Genomic DNA, 22,730 nt, shown 5'->3' on the forward strand with positions numbered 1-22,730 from the left:
GCTGATTTGAAGGGGCATATGCACCCCATTGTATATAGCACTGCTATCAACAATAGCCAAATTATGGAAAAAGCCCAAATGTCCATTCAGTGATGAATGGATTCAGAAGATGTGGAATATATGTATGTATGTATATGCGTGCGCGCACACACACACACACACACACACACACACACAAACACACACAGTGGAGTACTGCTCAGTGATCAAAAAGAGTAAAATCTTGCCATTTGCAACAATGTGGATGGAACTAGAGTGTATTATGCTAAGTGAAGTAAGTCAGAGAAAGACAAATACATTTCACTCATATGTGGAATTTAAGAAATACAACAGATGAACATGGAGGGAAGGAAAAATAAGATAAAAACGGAGAGGGAGACAAACCATAAGAGACTCTTAAATACAGAGACAAACTGAGGGTTGTTGGAGGGGAGGTGGTTTGGAAGATGAGCAGGATGGGTGATGGGCATTAAGGAGGGCACTTGTTGGGATGAGCCGTGGGTGTTTCACGTAAGTGATGAATCACTGGGTTCTACTCCTGAAATCAATACTACACTGTATGTTAATTAACTTGAATTTAAATGAATAAATTAAAAAATAAAACAAAAACAAAACAAAACAAATAAAGAACTCTTTAGATTTGACATTTAGTGTCTTATAAATTATCACTGCCCCTAATTTGGTTCATTCTCAAATCTAAGAAGTAGCCATATAATTTGATAAATTTGCTGAACAATAGGGCACCACGCTCAAAACCAGACACTACTCTGATCTAGCATGAATATAATTACCAAGACACTTCAGGAAACCCTCCCAACTATTGGTTTCACTTTGTTCAATATGACCATACAATTTACACTTGCCTTGTCCATAAAGATAATGAGAAATTTAACAGGAATTGGGAAATGCCACATGTATGAGTTTAATGAAGAAAGAAATAAATGAAGCAAGGTCTGGGAAGATATTTTTACTAAATTATAGTTGTTTTCTGACTACTGGCAAATGATTTATTTCATGATCTTCTCTAGAGTATTGCCAGGAATCCATCTGACACTTAATCACTATATAGATAAGAAAATCTACCTAAAAAAAAAACAAAAAAAAACCTGGTACATTTCTTTATGTCCATTCTTCTGGCCTCCTGTATGTTATTTATGGATTTACAAAACATTATCAAAATATATATTTTATATCAAATTATGAAAAGTAAATAGCAATTTTGTGTAATGGAAAGATATTTTAAATTTGAATTTACTAGCTCTTACTAGCTGTGTAATGGGTATTTATCTAGTCCTTTCAATTTCTGTCCATTATTAAATGGGGGTAACACACTTTTTTTTATGTTTGCTTTGACGATTAGGGATATATATTTGGAGGCAACTATTATATTTCAGTCTGAGAGGTATCCAAACAAGATGCCTACCTTACTAATAGTTATCATCATTCTAGTATTTTGCATGTAATTCATTTGAGTTTGGGTATTTAAATTTAAGTAGGCATATGCTTTCTCACTAGATTTTTCCTATTTTGACCTTAATTCTCTCTAAGCAATGTTTAGTGTCTTCTGTCCTGAAGATTGCTCTACCTAGAAGAGAATATATAGACTCAGAATGTAATATGTACACTTTTATTTCTCTCTTAGCATGACTTACTTTCTCAAAGAAGAGCTCTTTTCCTGTTTATTTTCTTGCTCCAAATAGATTTAACAAAATCATTTTTCTCTTCCCATATTATTAAAACTTTAATTTCATGCTGTGCTCTAAGTTCTTTCCCCCCTTCTCTCCAGAGTCCTTTCTCCTTCCTCAAGGGATTCTCCTGCAATTGTTCCTTACATGATCTTCTATAAACCTTCAGTGCGCTGTGGGGCAGCCTCATTGGTATCTCTGCAACTTTGGCCTCTTTCCACTTTGTCCTTATTTAGTTAGCTGAAAGTAGTATAGTAAGACATTTTCCCCCTCTCCCCACCTCCTTCTTCTCTCCTTTTCTTTCCTCCTTTCTCTCTTTTGAACTTCTCATTCCTCTTGAGCTACCTATGCAATATAAAAGCCTGGCTAGCAAGATCCTATCTTTTATCTTCTGACTACAAAAAAAAAAAAAAAAAAAAAAAAAAAGGGTCTGGGTGCGTGTGCACGCGCGCGTCTTTTTAATGCATGTTTACCTTTTTTACAACTAAGGCGTCAACTTCTGGAAGAGGAAAAGCCAGGTCGTCCTCTATTACATTGTTCTGTAATGAAGAGACTATCATCAGGGAGGGGGCGGGGAAGACTCAGGCTGCTCTCTAAGGAAAGGTTCTCAACGGAGTCGTTTATTATAACCGCGCTGGGGTTCTCTCGGCAGTAAGTTGTGCCCAAGAATCCACTTCCTCTCAATCCTTCCAAGCAGCCCAAGCAAATGGACTCAGGAGAGAACACAGCAACACTGACCCACAAGATCTGTCCTTGAAGCACTGGGGGCCCGAGTTGGGGACACGCGTGGACAGAGCGAGCCCAGCCCGGAGGCCGCGGGGCTCTCCCGCCGCCGCCGGGCTCCCCCGCCCCCAGGCGCAGAAAGCCCGTGGAGCCCGCACGCGGGAGCTGAGCGCGCGCCAGCAAAGCCACTGGGCATGCTCAGAAGCCGGGCAGGTTTGGGTCTGTGGCAGGCAGCTTGTGCATTACACCCGTGCTCGCCGTCCTGGGGGAAGGAGGAGGAGGAGGAGGAGCGCGGGAGGGAGAGAAGGAGGAGCGGCGAGCAGTAGCCACGACCGCCACCACCAGGCAGAGAAAGAGTTCGTGAGGAGGGAGAGACCCTCCTTCCACTTGGAGCGCCTTGTGTCTGCTTTTGGAAAGACAGAATACAAGATAAAGGAGGAGAAGGAAAGAAGGAGGGGGAAGAGTGAGGAGGGAGAGAGAGAGAGAGAGGAGAAAAAAAAGACGCGAACAGAGAGGGCCGGAGCGTGCCGGGCGCCCGAGGCGCGGGGGCGGCGGTGCCGAGCCAAGAGCGCTGCCGCTTGGGCAGGTGCCGGGCCGCTGCCTGGAGGCGGCATGTGACGCGGCCGCAGCTGCCCGCGGGCGGAGCGCTCTCGGACCCGGGAGCGCACACCGCGGGGCAAGTCGGTGCCTCCGGATCCCCGCGCTGCTGGTGAGATCGCCGGCGGCAGCCTCGCTTCTGCAAAGACGCGCGATGAACCGAAGGGCGGCTCCGGGCATGGGCGTGCGGTCCTAGGACACTCGCTCCCGGAGCGCCGAGCAGGAGGCGACTAAAGGACAGGGGACCCGGCGACCCCCGTGAGTCGAGGAGGCGCGGGCGGCCGGCGTGGGACGGTCACCTGGAGCGCAGCGGCCAGGTAAAAGACGGTGCTCGCCACCGGGGCGCTGGGCGAAGCGGGTGGAGGTAGCGGCTGACCTGGTTTCTTGCCTGATCGCGTTGCCAAGGGAGGAAAAAGTTTTCGGCCCGGGTAGGAAATGTCTTTGCTTTGGGGAATGCAAACAGGGTATTGGGGACGCTGGAGAGAGCTGGTCTGTCGATTTGGGGAGTAGGGGGGGTGGGTGATGGAAACTTGAACCTAGAGAGAGCGCGATATTGTGCGGAGTTGGAGCCTGGGACCCAGGGTGGGAATGCTGGGGTCACCGCAAGTGCCAGGAAAATGACGGGAGTAACAGGAGCGGTGGCCGGGAGAGAGCGGGGGCGCACCACTGGGCTCTCCTCGAGCCTTGCATCCTCTCTCCCCCAAATGCCGGATTTGAAGCACCAAGAGTCCGGACAAGAGGAGCTACTCGGCTTGGTGTGTGCTCGTGCGCGCGCGCCTGTGTGATGTGCGTGTGTGGCTTCCCTCAGATGATTTCCTACCGCTTTTAGGAAAGCTAAAGCAGACACCCGCCAACCTCGAAATAGGGTGGCTTGTTCGGATTGCATTTCAGGGGGCGAAGAGGCAAATTTGGCACTTAGTGTAACACCTGGGCGAAGGTGGGTAGCCCCGGTGCGCATCTTTACTGACCCAGAGAGAGTCTACACTCGCGGAGCCGTGGCCGTTAGACCGCACCGGATCTTCTCTCTGGAACCCTCCCCCAGAACAGCCTCCTTACAGCTGGGTTAATTTCTGCGTGTTTTTAAACCGTGGTGGTGTGGGGGGCGGGGTGGGGGCACAGTTGACTCGTGCAGCAAAATGCACTTGTCTTTTTCGCGCTGTGCGTGTTGGAATTGTGATCCTGTTCGGCGTGCGTGTGCATGTGTGCGACTCTCCTAGCACGCAGGTTGGAAGTGGGAGAGGAAGCAGGGGTTTGGGAATTGCACCCATATGGACAGATTACAAGAATGCAAACATTCATGTGTCTGCAAGTGTTATTTGAACCTGTCCGATGGCTGTAAGGATATGCTGTCCTCAGGCTGGCTGTGTTGCGATGTTGAACGGGATGGCTCTTCTTAGGAGGTAAATGTATGTATCCAAGCGTTTGTGTTGTTAAAGACACTGGTTATTTCACTGTATGTTTTGCACAGACCTTTTCATGCCTCTCTTGGCCTCTGAGTCCCAACAAAACAGATAGCCTGATCCCCCATTTTGGGTCTTTCTGTGTTACTATTTGAAAAATAATTTTTTTTCCAAAAAAAAAAAAAAGTATTTGTTGATTCTGCGGTTCCAAATAATTTTATATTGTGAGATCATTAAATTGCATGAAACATTCAGCACTATTTCCTGTGTTTAAAACAATGCCCCTGTATTTACTTAAGAAAGAGACCCTGCCTAAGAATATACACTTAAGAAAGGGGAGAGGTGAACCTAGGACAAATACCAGCATATAGACAAGATTGTGGTAGTCACGTATTAATTTAAAAAAAAAAAAAAACTGAGGTCTTTCTGTTCCAAACGTGGTGGGATAGATATGGCGTTGGGTGCACCCTCTTGTTATGGGAGCTGGTATTGCGAACAGTATATAGAACATGCCTGCCTTTTTTCTGTGTGCATTCAACATGCCACAGAATTGTGGTTTAGATCATACGCTCCTATCCTTGAATAGCCTATTTGAGTTTTTGTTTACATAGCTTGTCTCAATTAGCTTAATGTATAATTAGCTATTGTTGCATTAGAAAGCATGTTATTTTTAAATGGGTTTCCATATGGAAATATACCTTTAGGTTAAATTGCTGACTTAAAATTAATTACATTGCAGGTCTGATTTAGACTGTTTCTATAGGGTGGGGGGGGTTGCTAATAACATTGACTTCCAAAATGAAAATAGTACTACTGAAATGCCATTTTTAAAAAAATAATAGCAAATATTTATGCAAATAGACTTAATATTTTAAAAAGGAAAAGAGAAAAAGATTTTGAAAAGAATCTTTGACAATGTATATGTCTACTGCATGGGAAATTATTGTAAGAGGAAAGTGTAATTCGGGAAAAGGGAAAACGTGTGTGGAATTGGTCAACATATAGAGAAAGATTGATTGTGTTATAAGAGTAGTTTTGCATTAAACCCTACATTTAAACTTATTTAGGAAACTTCCTATTAAAGTTTAGTGAAATGTATGAATTGTACATTTTTCTTTTTGGGAAAAAAGGGAAATATCACATCAAAAGTATTACCAATTTCTGAAGATTATTTAGGCATACTGGGTTTTTTTAGGATGCACCCTTTTTCTTCTCCTTATAAAGACAAATGATTTACTTCCTTACAGAAAGAGTGTGTTGTTTAAGCTACAGTGTGTAAAAGCGTGAACTTCTTTTAATTGTGTTTCGGCTTTAATTGAGGGCAACCTGTTGAAAATGAGCTTGGCGGTGGGGGTGGGGGGGGGAGGATATATGAAATTCACAATAATATAAAATTTCTTACATCCCCACCAGTCCACTGAATAGAAGGAAATTTCCGTGATATAATTAAAAGCAACATTCCCTTGTGTATTTGCAAATTCTAAAGTAATAATTTTGTTCATATTTGTACCTAAAATTTCCTCTAGCATTTCCTGAGCCCACGTACTGTTCTTGCCTAATAGAGTTGTTAGCATTGGAAGAATTACTTGCCCACTCCTAAATGGCCTGGACATTGTCAGTGTAACTATTAAGGAACTGGGTCTTTGCAATGCAGGGAAGTTTATATTGAGAACAGCTGTGGTCTAGTGGCACTTCAGACATGAGATGAATGAATGGTGAATCATATGAAGAGGGAGTCTCTGGTGGGTATGCTGAGAGATGCACCTGTCATTCACTGAGGGAACCTACTTTTATGTCATAATATATTATGACCCATAGCATTATCCTCACATTGTGGTTCTGAAGCATCAGTGAGTAACTGGAAATGTTTTACTTTATGCAATATGTTTGTGAATTGAAAAATACATTTTTCGTACAGGAGAATATCAAAAAGACCTGTATGGCTCCAATAAAAAAAAATTAAGCAAATGCCTCCACCACGGTTATTTTAAAAAAATCAGCATAATAAAATGTGCCTTATGCTTAATTTTTGATGGCAGTGCTTCCCTAGATGGCCATGAAATGGTCCACTGGATTTTTTTTTTAACCTATCAATCTCATTTAGTCCAGTGGAATCCCTGCCCTAGTTGCCAGTATGAACAGAACTGGGGGATAGAATTGTAGCTTCGGTGGAAAGTTTTGATTTTAGGGGAGAAAGGTGAACAGATCACCTAATGAATTTGACAAGAGGCAAAACCTGTCAAATTGGAAGTTAATTTCTCATGTCTGACAAGACTCCATCTTCAACATTAAGGAAGGGGTTCTTGTTCAGATCAAATTAAAGACTCTGAATCCTAAATCAGTAGTTATGGCCCTTGTCTCTCCACCAGCACGCCACAGAAAGGCTGTGCAGGTGCAAAAGGCATTCCCTTTTGGTTGTAATCCCACATCCCATGTGCTCCATTAGATTTCCCCGTTCCCTAAAAAGTGCATATCCTGGGCGACTTAGACCTGCATTAGCACTGTCATCAAATAAGGAAATGAAGACAGTTTTGTTGCAGTGAAGCTATTGGAAATATTGAATCACAATGGGCCGTACAGTGGAAATGGGGTGCCCTCCCCCAGCAATTCTTTCCCCATGTGCAAGTGGAGGGGATAGCAGTCTTCCTGTCTACGTTGCAGAATGCTTTTGGCCATCCATAGCCATGACTTTTGTGGAAGTGCTTTTTGAACAATCTCTAAAGCACTATTAAATGTGGCGCACGATTTGGACCCTTAATATTATTTGATGTGGAGCCCGGAGAGCCAGAGTACAGGTTCCCCTCTGGCTAAGTAGCTGGCTGCACTTGCGTTCCCTTCTGTCCGGAAGTTTTGGCGGCTTGTAGACTCCCTGGCCTCTGGCAGGCTCTCCCCTTCCGACTGGCACTTCTGCTCTCCCACCTGTTGAGACGTCCTGCTCATGCACTCCTGAAGGCTAAGTCCTCTGGCTGGCATGCACCTTCTTTGACTTCTCTCTGCCGAGGCTGTAGCTCCCCACATCGACAGAGCCCCGGGATCCACCGGTGGTGATGGCAGGCCAACAGAAGGAATATTTGAGCTCCTGCCATCTTCTCACCAACTGTGCCAGTTCATCCTGAAGCCAGCTAGAATGTGAACACTTTGAGGAGAAACAACGATGGGGGGGAAATGGGGGAATACGATTAGACAGACAGTAGCTGGCTGATGCCTGTGGGCTTTGAGCTCTTGCCTTCCCCAGCCCTGCATTGTGTGACACTGGGAGACTGGGCTTCTGGACTCTTCAACCAGTGCACTGCAGAGAAGGGAGTGTGAGGTTCACTGGCCCTAACCCTAGTGAGCTCTAGTGTTTCCCATGCCAAGCTAGCCTCAGTTTCTCTTACTCTTGTCATATTTTCCAAGGCTAGGCTTTTCTCATGTTTGCGGTTTTAGTCCTACAGGCTTGCCTGGAAGGGCTTTAGCTGTGACCTTGGCAGTTAGCCTCACCCTTGCCAAGAACTTTTCTCCAGGAGCAAGACTGCATTCTTTCTCTTCTTAGTCTCTGATGCAACCCTAAAGTGGACAAACCCCTAGGCCTAAGGCACAGTCACCCTCCTGACAGTGTATCCTTTCTGCCTGAAGAGTCGTGCTGCCAAGTTCCAACCTGACAAATAAATTCTCCTTGTGTGTCATTGTTGGCAGGATCAAATCTCAGTTCTCCACACTCCTCCTGGCCACTGTAATTTGAGTTGCTGACTATCCACTACAGAATTAATTCTTCATTAGGTCATTTGTTCTGGCCTAGCCCTAGCTTATTTCCTGTCCCCAGTGTTCCCTTGAAATCTGGCACACCAGCTGAGCCCTGACATATTCTACCTTCAGTCACCTCTACTGCAGGAAGTAGAGCTAGTGTAGACATCCTGGGTCAGGCAGGATATCCTCCCACTACTGCTGTGCAGATAAAATTCAGGTAGGATCAAGCCAAAGTAAAATACTGCCAGCAGGCTGTAAAGGACCATGCGTTTATGGTTGTGAGGTGTTCTTCTGCTGAGGCCTTTTAATTTATCACAGGTAGCTATGGCCATGGAATTAGATTCACACCAAAATATCCTGCCAGTAAGCTTTAGGGAAAGGGACCTATGGACAGCCTTTGTCCATTTTTTTTCAACTTCTCACTTTAGAGTAGTGATATTTGCTCTGGACTTGCCCATGGAACCAAGTCTGGAGAGAGACCCCGTTACTACTCAACTAAGAACCACTTCTTGCCCATGGCCATTTGGAGTTTCATCTTGCCGGCTCTTAACCTCCCGTGGGGCCCAATCCAGTTGTATTTTGCAGAATCCAAGAATCCACATAAATTTCAAATATTACTGGGTTCTATGTGTCTGTGTATCTATTTATATGTGTGTGTATTCATTGAGAAGTGTTCAACACAGTGATTTTTTTGTTATTTTCAATTTTTTTCAGTTCAACATAGTCTAAAAGCACAACTTCTCTCATGTGCAAATCCCTCAAATTATCTGCATTGAAAAGAAGTTCTCATACATGAAATGGATGCAGAGATCCTCCTGTCTAGTTTGCCTGTGACTCCTCACGTGATAATGACATGTGCCATGTGCATTATTGTCAGAAGGGAGACATTTGGGAAAACTGGAATTGCCACAGTATCCCTTCATATGAAGTCCTCCTTTCTTCCCTCCTCACCCCCAAATCCTCAGCCAACCTCTCTCAACTTTCCTTGAATGCAGCTATCATTCTGTTTTCCTTGTGATAAATTATTTTAAACCCTTTAGTTCATGTAATAGTAAGAAAACTTGTCTAAGCAACTATAAGCCTCATGTACTTCCTCCAAATTCTGGTTGTACCCTCTATCTTGAATAGTAAATGTGGCATTCGAGGATAACCCAGGTAGTATTTATGAAGTTAACTTCATGAGAGTATAAATAAATTTTAATTTACTTGCTTGAGTAGGATGAGTCTATCCATCTGCCTTTCTTTCTCCTTCCCTGTTGCTTTGTCTATCTATCTATCTATCTATCTATCTATCTATCTATCTATCTATCTATCATCTGTCTATTATCTCTCTGTATGTCTGTGTATCCATCTCTGTGTTCCGCTTACACATGTGGGTGTACATCTCTGTGGTATTTCTCCCTGACAGTGTTCAGTGTTATCTAATGTGCCGGGTACCACAGACATCCTTCTTTGGATTCACAAGAGGGTGAGTCCAGGGCTGTGCCTTCCAAGAGTTTATGATCTGCGTGTGTTGAGAGCAGCTCCAGAAATCTAAGAGTTGGAAGGTGATGTCAGGTGTCATATTGATTTACTATGGCTTAAAACAAAATAAATGTTTCCTCTCATAATTCTGGAGAGCAGAAGTCTGAAATCAAAGTGTGGGCAGGTGCACAGTCCTTCCAAAGCCTCCAGGGGAGAATCCTTCCTTGTCACCCACAGCCTCTGATGGCTGTCTACATTCCTTGACTTGTGACTGCCTCTAGTCTCTGCCTCTGTGGTCACATCACCACCTCTTTTTCTGTGTGCCTCCTCCTCTGTGTTCCTGTCTTACAGGGATACATGTGATTGCATTTAGGACCCACCCAGAAAATCCAGGATAAGCTCCTCCTTCTGAAAGCCTTAATGTTATCATACCTTTTACCACATAAAGTAGTATTTACAGGTTTCGGAAATTAGGATGTGGACATATATTTTGAGAGGACACCATTCAACCAGCTACAGATGTCAGTGATGAACCACATTCTACTTTGTGATTCCCTGTTGAATTGTGCGATCTGTGAGCTCTGAGAAATGAATTTATACAAGGTGGCCTTTTCCATTTTCAGACAGCCCTGAGCAGATTCTCCTTATGTTGAGCCAAAAATCTAATTCTTACTGTTTGCCCTCCTAATAATTCTGAGAATTATGATGAGACTACTTCTCATCTTTTCTCCATAAGCAAATCTTTAAAGTTCAACAGTTTAAAGTTCATTCAACCTGGTCTCTTACGCCCCTTCAGAATTTTCATTTTCGTTCTTAATCTTTTCATTCGTGCTCAGTGCCACCTCCCTCCACCCCCAATTTCACTACCCTGCGACCCTAACCTTTTGCTCTCTAGCTTCCCTCCTCACCAGGAGTAAAACCACTACCAAAAGTCACCCCTGACCTCTTAGTCATAAAACAAGTAGCCCTTCCCCAGGTGTCCCCTTTAGTCTCTTAGCAACACCTGTACCTCTCTTTATTTTCAAAGCATCGTATTTCCCTGGCTCTGTCTCTCTTGTGGTTCCTCTGCCTTCTCCCAGCTTCCCTACCCCATCTCCTGAGCGGAGTGAGACTCTCCAAGAATTTCTCTTCTGTTGACCCCCATGCCTTCCTCGCCCCCTCCTCCCTTGGTAACTGCACTTGTTTTCATGGCTTCCAATGCCTCCTGTGTGGAGCACACCCATTCATGGTCTCCACGCCCAGCTTGGCTTCTGGAAGGAGTGTTTCCATGAGTTTGCCGGACAGCACAGCCTTCATCTGTTTCCTCCTCATCCTGCTCCTCTTCGATTTCCTATTTCTATAAATAGCATGGCCATCGTACAACTCAAAATGTCTGAGTAATCTTGATTTATTCCCTTCCATTGCCTCCCACATTTAGTCAGATGCCAAATTGTAATAATTCAACCAAGTAATAGCTCAAACCTCTTGGCTTCTTTTCTTCCCTATCACCAGCACCTTGATTTATTGCTTTTCCAACTTTATTGTGCATTCAGATCACATAGAGATCTTGGTAGAAGGCAGACTGATTCGGGAGGTCTGGGCTGGGGCCTGAGAATCTGCAGTTCTAACTAGCCCAGGTGATGCGAATGCTGATTCGAGTCACCTCGTTCATCCAGTCTCTGGGCCTCCCAGATGACTGTGCCCTCTTCTCATCCATTTTATACAGATCACTTTTATTGAAGACCCAATCTGATCGTTGTTTTCTCCTATCCTCACAAAACTTCTTTGACATCCCCTTCTATTATTATTGAATGACAATTAAATGTATTCTATCAGCATTCAACTAGCATTCCACTTGTTCCATAGCTTGGATTTACATTTTAAATTCAATCCCAAGTCTCAAGGTCGCCTCTCACGGTACCCTTGGCACTTGCTGTTGTGTATACGCTCTGCCATTTCCCTGACTTTCATGTGTTCTCAGTGCTGCACAAAATGCCCTTTCTTCCATATCCTCATGGGCTCGGATTTTAGCAGTTTGTCAAGGATTGCTTGAACTGACATTTCTTACCATGAATTCATCTTTTAGTACTTTATCAGACATTCAGTGTCATCACCGGTCACATTTACTCGTGCGTGCATGTGTGTGTGTGTGTGTGTGTGTGTGTGCGTGTGTGTGTAAATTATTTCAGATACTGGAGTGTGAAGTCCTTTGAGGACACTGTGTCTCATTTGTCCTTTATTGCCCTAAAGTACCCTGCGTGGAGCCTTCCTCCGAATGCTCAGTATACTCATCAACCTATAAACTGTGTAAATATACTGTATTTGTTGCTTTCTCATTATGTAAGTAATAGGGATTACACTAAAAATCAAGCATTACAACAATGTATATGACGTCAAAAGTAAAACCAAAAAGTTCACCATGACCTAATATCCCCTAAAAAACCATGGTTAACAATTTGATGCAAAATCCTTTAATACTTTTTTTTAAAGCAAGCTCTGCACCCAACGTGGGGCTTGAACTCATGACCCCGAGATCGAGAGTCATGTGCTCTACTGATTGAGCAGCCAGGCGCCCCAATCCTTTGATATTTTTCTATATACATCCTCACGTTTATTTTATACAAAACTGAGATAATAATAGATTTTTGTGACCTGACTTTAAATGTAAATCTACCTCTTCCTGTTTTTTTTTTAAAATCTGCAATGTATTCCAAAAGATCTACTGATTTCCCTGCATAAAAATCAATCCACTTAAGATGGCCCAGTGGTATAGAAATATGTTTGCTTTGAAATTCTGATCAGTTAAGCATGTCTTTATTCAGCACTTTCTCTGCCCCCAGGATTAGACACTTAGGATTTACGAGAGTAAGACATAATACTGCCCCAGAGGGCACAAGCTGTTCACGTCCCTTCAGGCTGATGTTGGACCATAGACTGGTGGTGATGTAGTGACCACTCAGGTTTGATGCCCTGTACTTTCAGATAGTTGAATTTCATATTGAAATTTAAACTGTCACATGCTTTATATTTTAATAGTTTTTTTTAAGTTTATTTTTTAGTTTTTGAGAGACAGAGGGAACGTGCGTGCAGGTAGGGGAGGGGTAGAGAGAGACGGAGACAGAGGATCTGAAGCGGGCTCCTGGATGACAGCAGAGAGCGTGATGTGACGCTGGGCTAGATCTCACCAACCATGACATCATGACCTGAACTGAAGTCAGACGCTTAGCTGAATGAGCCACCCAGGCGCCCCTAATCTTTCACATACTTTAGATCTGTGGAAAGCGGATGATTCATGTTGAAATCTGAATGTGGATATATTTATTGAAGACACACATATAATGTATATTAGTTTTTGTTTCATGAATGAATGTAATCTTGGAGTAAAAAAGCCCAGAAAATCTTTTTCCCCCAGAAATTCTTTAACAAAGATTTAATAAAATCATGTTGTATATTTAACAAAAGTGCAATTTAGAGAGAGGAAGGGCAAAAAAAAAACCCCACAAAGTCATATGAGCTATGTTTTAGAATGCCAATAAATGAATGCACAATGTAAGACATTGATTGAAAAGAAAATTCCTATAGAAGTCAAAATCAAAATTCCTCTAAGGATTTTGGAGAGACAGCTCCAAATGACGAATGTTTGTTACTGTGACCGTTATTTGTCAATTTTTGAAAAATCAGTTTTGCGGTAGAATTCTGGAAGTTCGTTTTGCCTGGGTAGTGGGTCAGGTGGAGTATGTAGGGGGAACCTACAGTTATCATTGAAGCTGGCTATGTCTCATGAAGAAAAAACCTAAAAGCAGAATGCCAGACAATAAGGGGCTGATGCTTAGACATGTGTGAGGCTGCTGTGGTCTGAGTTTGTGAAATTGTATGAAGAACACTTCTAGATCGTATCTCTTCTATTTGAGGAAAATGAGGTCCCAAGACTTTGAGTGATTCACCCAAGGACACAAACTTAACAAGCCTGGGTCTTTGGGCTGCACATCAGGGTTTCTCGGTTCTTCCAGGGAAGAGTCATCCCGCCTGCTGTCTGTGTGTGTTCTCGCCCCTGGAGATCTCAGCTGCACTTAGGGCTTCGGTGACAGCAGACCCAGGTCCGTTCCCTTGAGTGCGGGACATCCATTTCTGGCACTCTGCTGGACATTTCCACAAAGGATATCCACCGGGCACCTCTCACACCCTGTTTGGACATTGGAACCCATCACCTTTCTCTGAAATACACCATTCTGCCTGGTTTTCCTGTATTAGCTGATTGCATCAGTCCCCCTAGGATCTCAGACCTTTTGCCACTGTATTTCCTTTATACCCTCACTCTGCACATGCAGTTTCCACATCCTAACAGATTTTCTTGAGCTGTCTCATCCATTCCTTCCCTCCCCTTCCCACTGCCTTTCCCATCTCCCCCTCACACAGTGCCCATGGCCTCGAACGTGGCTCCCTGCTTTCATTCTGCTTTGGCTTTTCCCTATTCTGTAACGAGGTCAAAGTCATTCACATTTGGCTCTATGCAACTGTCCATACGGTCCTCCTTGCCTCCCTCTGCTACGGCTCTTAGATCCATGTCAGCCTGCTGGGGAACCCTCTCACTGGCCCCCATTCTCCTTCCTCCGGGTGTCTGTAGAGACCCCCCCCATGCTTCCTGACATTCTACTCCTGCTCTGACTGTTAGCAGACCCACAGATGCTAGAGGCCTGCCTCCCCAGACAAAAGTCACCTTTTCAGTCCCCATGCCCCTTTAGTGTATTAGTCCCATGCCCGCTATCACATTTGCCACATATGTTTGCGCTAGAATAAGTTATGTGAATAACTGTCTTTTCCTTTAGATTTTCCGTGTCTCATCAGGACCCACCATTATTTATTTTTCGATGCCTAGGACTTCACGCTGTAAAGTCCAAACGAGAAGATCTCGAAATCTGTCCCTGTATGGGCAGAGATTTTTATGTTATGTTTTCCTCGCCAGCATCTCCCATGGGCCAAAAACAGTGCTTGGCACATGATAGACTCTCGTTATGTGCTTGTTGTTGAGTGAATTCCCTCTCACTTTTCCCCTTGCGGGGCGGGGAGGGGGGGCTTGAATTAAATCTCAGGTTTACCAGTTTTCAGTGCATCTTAATAATGACAAAATAGCTGACATGTTTATAAACAGTAACCAGTTCTTGATGAGTATCATACAGAACATAATAGAATTATCCCAGGCCAGACCCAGAGTGTCGCTTGGGGGGTTGTCTGTGTAGATATAATGGTTACGCGGGTGACCCTAACATTTTGAGAGGTATAATCCTTTCAGAGAACCACCTCCAGATGTGGCTCCTCTCACCGGCCAATGCTGATTGTACTTTTGAAGTAGTCATTATTGGTCGAGCTTCCTAAGTAGCGGCTTCTCATGGGGATTCTTGTAACCACCGGACAGGTTTAGAAATGGTGATGTTTCTAAAGCCATACATAGCCCAGGATTGAGTGCCCCAGAATTCTCTGGGGGTGGCTGTTAAAAATGCATTCTTGGGGATTGAAACCAGACCAGCCGAATCAGGTTCTGTCAGTCTGCATTTCAAATAAATACCTTGAAGGATACTTACGCTTGCTCAATTTTAAGACCCACTAGTGAGGATTAACAGCGAACAGGAGGGAGACAGACATAGAAAGAAATTGAGAAAGAAACATTTTCTTTCTTTCCTTTTTTTTTTTTTTTTTTTTTTTCTGTGTAGATTGTGAGTAGCCTGGTTGGCAAGGGGTGCATTATCTTAGGCTGTTCTCTCTGGTAAGATGAGTCATATTCAATTTAGGGTGTTTCTCAGGCTGTGAGGAAGGGTGGAGTGCTCTTTTCCACTGGAATTTAAACACAATCGAGCAAGGACTGAGATCTCAGGTGTAGAAATAAGATGAAACTGTTTCCATCAAATGTCCTCCACTGTATCTAAATATATTGTTGTATTTAAAAAATACGGATATGTGTTCATAGGTGGTATTAAAACAGAAGTTCTGATCTCGAATACAGGAAGTCCTTGACAATTTTTTTTCTTTGTTTCTTGATTTATATTATGGAGCTATTATACGCAGACCATATATTTGCATGTATTTAATGCTATATTTAAGGATTACCTTTCTGAGAAAGTATATCATATGCATTACTGATATGAAGAAGATAATGTCAGGAAAGTGAGACGGTATAGTCTAGAACTGCTACCTATGTGCCTAATAATTCAATTATTGTAAATATTCATAGAATAAGCATAGATTCATTTTACTCATTGATTAAAGGTCATTCCGTCTAGATCATCTAGAAATAAATAAGTTTTAAAAAGCGTATGTAATACATTTCATAGTACTTCACAAATTTAAAGTATTATATTAATTTCTAAGACAATTAAACAAAATTATCAATCACTCTGTTCCGATCTGTTTCCAGTTCCTCTACTGCCATTCACTAGCTCATTAAATTTATCACGTTCCTAAATTGTTTCAGGCACTGTTCTAGGTGCCAGAGATAAGGAGAGAAATAAACAGGACAAGATGCTGCTTTCATGAAACTTCTGTTTTTGTGAAAATCCATAGGATCTAGACATAAGATCTACAAGTTTCATGAAATTTCTGTTTTTGTGAAAATCCATAGGATCCATAGCAATCCATAGACTCCATAGGATCCCAAGGGGTTTTACACAGGCCTTCCTTAACTTGATGTCAAAGTCAGAGAGATATGGGTATTACAGTAGCATGGTCACTTAGATGTGTGACCTTCCTAGGTTTCACTTTTCCTCTATCTTTTAAGCTTAGAGCTTAGATTGGATTTTTCTCAAAAAAATATATGTGTATATATATGCATGTATATATGCATACATATAGACTGTTTTCTAGAAAAATTAGGCTGCCGATTCTGATTTTTGCCACTAGATGGCAGACATCAGCATTTGTGTCCAATGAATGGGTCAAGTCTTGAAAAATTAAAATGAGGTTCAAAACGAGTCACTTGATATGGGGAAATGTTGTTAGTTCCATGTGAGGGAGAGGGAGGAGTTGCTGTTATATTCCATAGATTTCATGCTTTAAATATGGTCATTCTTTACTCTCTGGCATTTAGTTTGTTGTTTTGTTTTGTTGGGATTTAGTTTTTAATGTGGCTATCTGCTCTTTCTTTCCAAACACAGGACAGCCCATTTTTGAAACCTATGTTGAAAGTCACGTGTATTGCTGGAATTATGATATAAGACATTATCTCTAATATCTTATAACCTTATAATATCTAAGTTATGATATAATAAATATATGAAATATAAGATATTAGCTAGAATAAAAATTCCCTAACATACCTTGACCAGTGTTTCTTACATATGAAAAAAATTAAAATAGACTTTGCAAGTTGAAACCTAGATGAACACATTTAGTAGCTGTAGGGAGTAGACTACTATTCCAAATGTGTGAGAAACAAAGGTTTCATTTGTGTGTGTGTTGGGGTGGGGGGTGACAGAAGAAACAAAGATACTAGAAACCTTAAGCCTGACTAATTAATTTTATCTGCCATTGGTTATAGGAATCCAAAAAAAATCAAATATAAACAAGTTATATCAGGCAACTCATATGTGTAAACCAAGATTAACATTACCATTACAGAGTAGAAAGCTGGCCCAGATCCTGCTAATGAAGATCCCACCAATGTATCTTCTTTTTAGCACAGAAATAACTAACCAGGGGCTCCTGGGTGGCTCAGTTGGTTAAGTGTCTGACTCTTGATTTTGGCTCATGTCATGAGCTCTCTGTGCACAGAGCCTGCTTGGGATTCTCTCTCTGCCCATCCCTCTCTCTCCTTCTCTCTCTCTCTCTGTCTCTCTCTGTCTCTCTCTCCCTCTCTCTCAAAAATAAATAAATATTAACAAAAAAAGAAATAACTAACCAAAGCATGACATTCAGTGTGTCTTTTAGAAGACTGAAGGCGCCATCTTGTTTGTTTTCCAAGTCCAAACCAGACCAAGCTATAAAGTGGTGCCCACTGACTCTTTAAAATTTTAGAAAGCCAATACCAACTGTAGATGCTGTTTTTGACCTCCAGAGCAGCTTGGAAATAATTGTTTTAAGGCAATGAGGTTCAGAAGGGGAAAATGTGTAGCAAACTCTTGCCCTTAGATATGTGTTTATAACCTATAAAAGTGTTAATTGGTGAAATAGAATTATCTGAGCCAAGTTGTTCTTGGGATTTAAAGGGTGGGGAAGCCAAATCTTTTTGGAGGGATTCCAGGAACTTCTTAGTTAAAGGAATTTCACTTGAGAAATACTTTAAAGGACTGGTAAGGTTTAAATAGGCAGATATGCAAGGTACACTAATTAGGCAAAACTTACCTTACATGTGGAAACTCTTTGCTATTTTTTGTCTGTGTCAGGAACATTCCATCTCAGAGTCTTTGCACCTGCTATTCCGTTTGGAACACTCTTTCTGGAAATCTGTACAGCATGCTTCTGCACCTACTTTAGGTTTTTCTCAAATGTCACTTGATCAGGCCAGCATTTTGTGACCACCTCATCTGAAATAGTATGAATTCTCTTCCACTATTCACTGTCTCTTCAATCTCTCGTCCTTTTCTTCATAGTATTTATCACCACCTGACATCATGTGTATTTATTTTTTCATTTATTGCCTGTTTATAATCCACATAATATGAGCTCTCTGAGACCAAGAATTTAATTTTTTTTAAACTGGTAAATCTCCAGTTCCTAGAACACTGCCTGACCCACCATAGGCTCTTAACAAACACTAACCGAATAAGCGAATACTCAGTGCCACTTTTGCATTTCTTGTCACATAAACACTGATAAACTTACCCCGTATTGTCCATTCAGCCATGGCCCTTTCTTTTGTACATTCATAATAAAATCATCACTCATAGCATCATTTACAGTGAAGTATAGAATTATAGATGTGCAGAACAATGAAATAAACTAGCACATTCACTCAGATTTACCTGATTATGCCTAGCCTTGTTTCTAATAATGTTATTTCCCCTATTTTCCCATTAGAATTACATAAGAGAGAAGCAACTTGCTACCTTCTAATTTTTTAAAATTTTATTGTGCTCACAATAAATAAATAAATAAATAAATAAATAAATAAATAAAATGTATTAAATAAGTGCTCACTTAATTATAAGCATATGCACTAAAAAGGAAGTCAAGAAATTCTTTGGGTTATAAAATGGAAGGGGAAGTCGAAGGACTTTTCTGAGTTTGATTCTGTGGCGTAATTAGGAAGTCACCAGTGAGTACCTACTATGTGTCACTGTGCAAAAAGTGACATAATCACAAGTGTGTTGGCCCGAAGTACCACAAGATACTTAATTTTCTACGTTACTTGGCTAATATGCTTTCTAGCAGTTTGGTGATTCTGAGGCTCTTAAAAATAACCAAGTATCATACTCTGTTAGGTTTTTCACAGCAAAATCTAGGTCTTGACATATTGCCAAACATACTTGAAAATAATGTATTCTATTTTTTCATTCATCAGATTTTTTTTTTGAGCAACTGCCCATGCCAGAATGCTGTTCCACGTCAGGGATACAGTGATGCCGAAAAAAGACAGGGTCTTGCCCTCAAGAGGAGTTTCAAGCTTCAGTGAATCAACTAATTGTTCTTGCTATTGAAAAGTAGCTTTAAAAAAATGTAATAAGAGTATAATAAATATAATATAAATATTATAATAAGTAATCTGGCTTGAAGGGTGCTGATCCGTGGGCATCACCGTGAGATTGACATTCCTAATATGGTAAATTTTGCTCTGATGATGGTGGGATAGGAGGCATTCCCTGGAGACGCTGTTTCTCTGGAACCTGCAGATCAAAACGCACACACACTCGACTGTGTGAACCATCTTAGCAGCACCCAGAACTCGGTTGGGGCTGAATCTCTCCCATCTCTCAGGTCTTGAAACCGTATGTGTAGGTGAGAACTTTTGTCTGGGCTCTGAATCAAAGTGGGAAACGATGCTTGTACAGGCATGGTTTCAAAACAGGTATTTGGAAGTTAGGAAAATATTTTACTGGAATCACACAGAAGCTATTGTCCAATAGAATGTGAGGTTGTCACAAGCTTGACCTCTTGATCGCTAAAAGGACAGTGAGATGCTTGGAATTGGTAGCAAGAGATTCACTGAGGGGCGCCTGGGTGGCTCAGTCGGTTGGGCGTCGGACTTCGGCTCAGGTCATGATCTCACGGTCCGTGGGTTCGAGCCCCGCGTTGGGCTCTGTGCTGACGGCTCGGGTCATGATCTCACGGTCCGTGGGTTCGAGCCCCGCGTTGGGCTCTGTGCTGACGGCTCAGAGCCTGGAGCCCGCTTTGGATTCTGTGTCTCCCTCTCTCTCTGACCCTCCCCTGCTCATGCTCTGTCTCTCTCTGTCTCAAAAATAAATAAAGGTTGGGGCGCCTGGGTGGCTCAGTCGGTTGAGCGTCTGACTTCAGCTCAGGTCACGATCTCGCGGTCTGTGAGTTCGAGCCCCGCGTCAGGCTCTGGGTTGATGGCTCAGAGCCTGGAGCCTGCTTCCGATTCTATGTCTCCCTCTCTCTGACCCTCCCCCGTTCATGCTCTGTCTCTCTCTGTCTCAAAAATAAATAAACGTTAAAATAAATAAATAAATAAATAAATAAATAAATAAATAAAGGTTAAAAAAAATTAAAAAAAGAGATTCACTGAATAGAGAATATCTTTTGTTAAAACAAAATCAGTGATGTAGATACTAAAGCAATTTTCATTTGAGGGCATCTGCTGCTCTAACCTTTTGAAGAACATTTTGCTGTATGGTATCAGATGGCTGATATTAACCTTAAAATGTTTTGTTGTTGCTGTTTTTTAATAGTTTTTTTAAAGTTTTTGTTTTATTCTTATTTTTGAGACAGAGAGGGCCAGTGTGAGAGAGGGGCAGAGCGAGAAAGAGAGAGAATCCCAAGCGGGCTCCACACTGTCAGTTCAGAGCCTGATGTGGGGCTCAAACTCACAAACTGTGAGATTAGGACCAGAGCTCAAATCCAGAGTCAGGCACTTAACCAACTGAGCCACCCAGGCATCCCAACCTTAAAAATGTTTTTAACCACAAAATGCTGTCATGCTCCCAGAATTATAAGGTCCTTCTCAATTGTTACCAATTTCCATTCTGAAGCTCTCCCACCATTATTTTCCCTCTTAACCTTCTTTTAATTAAGTGTTTCTTATTTGGACTTTTTTTGGTCCTAATCTCTGTAACCCATGAAAATTTAATACCATGCATTCACTGTGTAGCTGTTTGTAAAATGTGGCCATTCAGAGATTTGGAAACCATTGCAATCTCTAAAACTTTTTTTTTTTTTTTTCCCTCTAAGAACGCATTTTAAAGGCTGGGTATGCCCTTACATACTTTGATCATTTACCAGGACAGTATCAAGGCAAAAGTGGTTCCATGGCCCCTCACACTTCATGGTGCTTTTAGTCTCCTTTGCCGTTCCCCAGAAGAGTTCTGTACCGTTGACGTGATTCTCTCATGGAAGCATGCAGGATCCCTTCCCCACCATCTCTCTGCTGGAATCCTCTGATCCCTCAGGACTCGTGCTAGAGTGGACGCATCTGCTGTCCCTAAAAAAGGATTTCCAGTAAACCTCTACTACACCCTGGCCCCTTAATACTGGGTTTTTGAGCAGTGGAGAAGGTCAGTGTGTTCTTCTGAGGCACAATAAGAAAATCCAAGCACAATTTTATTTATTTTCCAGCTTCTTACTGCTTTTCTCTAGCTCCACTGCTGTGGGTGTCCTTAAATTTGCTTTGTTCTGCCTGGCAAATCTGCCTGTTCTCACCACCCAAGTACACTTGAGATAAAGGGAAGCCTAGATAGGGCCACTCTGTTTTGTTTTCTTACACGATTTACACAGTTGTTGCATTCCTGTGTCATCAAAGAGTTTTGAAGCTTTTGTAATACCTCAGTCCTTCACAAAGTCCCATGGTTCCCAAGGCTATGAGAAAATTATAGCAGCCCTCAGTGCCCCAGGCCTCCCAGCTTCCCAGTCTTAACAGGTGAGCATTTTTAACTCTTTAGGCTGTTTTTTCCCCCTCTTATTTACTTTCATATTTGTAAATACCATGCTTCGACTGATGTGTCTTACTTTTTGGCTTTTAGTTTTTTCAATAACTTTTTAATGTTTATTTTTGAGAGACAGAGAGAGAGTGAGCATGAATTGGGGGAGGGGCAGAGAGAGAGGGAGACACAGAATCCAAAGCAGGCTCCAGGCTCCGAGCTGTCAGCACAGAGCCCGATGCAGGGGTTGAACTCACAGACCACAAGATTATGACCTGAGCCAAAGTTGGCCACTCAACCTAGCCAGCCACCCAGGCACCCCTTACTTTCTGGCTTTTAGAATTTACTTCTTACTATAGAAAACCTCCATCCTTATACTGAGAAAATCACATTAAAATTTTGGTTATATGAATATTCAATATTAACATGTTTTGACTATATAAATGTAACCATTTAGTGAACTTCTTATGATATTTTCTCTTTTTGTATTTTTTTTTATTTTCTAGGAAGTAATACTTGTCTCATGTTCTCCCTTTCTCTCTCCCTCCCTTTCTTTCTTCTTCTTCCTTCCTTCCTTCCTTCCTTCCTTCCTTCCTTCCTTCCTTCCTTCTTCCTTCCTTCCTTCCCCCTCCCTTCCTCCCTTTCTCCCTTCCTTCCTCCCTTATCCCTTCCTTCCTTCCTTCCTTCCTTCCTTCCTTCCTTCCTTCCCCCTCCCTTCCTCCCTTTCTCCCTTCCTTTCTTCCTTCTTCCTTCCTTCCTTCCTTCCTTCCTTCCTTCCTTCCTTCCTGTCCTCTTTCATTTATTAGGAGCGTTCCAGAACTGTTTGCTCTCTAGACCTGCCATATATCTGCACTCTTAAGATATTCCTTCACTCTACTCTTCCCTGAATTACCCCTTTTCTTCAGAGTTCCTCAATTTTACCATCTGTAATATGAGAAGGATAATTACTATTCCTTGCCTCTTCTGGTTATCAGGAAGATTAAACTGAGTATATGTATAAGCCCTTAAGTAGAACTTGAACGTGGTACGTGCCTCAAAAAACAGTGTTATTATCACTGCTGTATCTACTGTTCTGTTGTTATTTTTCTATTATTATCTTACCAGTCTCATCACCGTCTCTATGGCATGATGTGAGT

At 42.2% G+C, this 22,730-nt stretch overlaps 1 protein-coding gene across 4 annotated transcripts in view; it reads left to right on the top strand.

The window, feature by feature from the left end:
• The first annotated feature begins 2,393 nt into the window (after positions 1-2,393).
• CHRM3 (cholinergic receptor muscarinic 3) overlaps positions 2,394-22,730 on the top strand; it is a 522,291-nt gene continuing 501,954 nt past the window's right edge. For 2 of the 4 annotated variants that reach the window (XM_058698296.1, XM_058698294.1), the window contains exon 1: positions 2,395-3,322. The gene's annotated coding sequence lies outside the window, so the exon portion shown is untranslated. Of the gene's footprint in view, positions 3,323-4,146; positions 4,406-22,730 lie in introns of those variants that run through there. The other 2 variants (XM_058698297.1, XM_058698295.1) reach the window with 2 other exon arrangements.

This window comes from Neofelis nebulosa, chromosome 13 (assembly GCF_028018385.1).
Source record: "Neofelis nebulosa isolate mNeoNeb1 chromosome 13, mNeoNeb1.pri, whole genome shotgun sequence".
Classification (NCBI taxonomy): domain Eukaryota; kingdom Metazoa; phylum Chordata; class Mammalia; order Carnivora; family Felidae; genus Neofelis; species Neofelis nebulosa.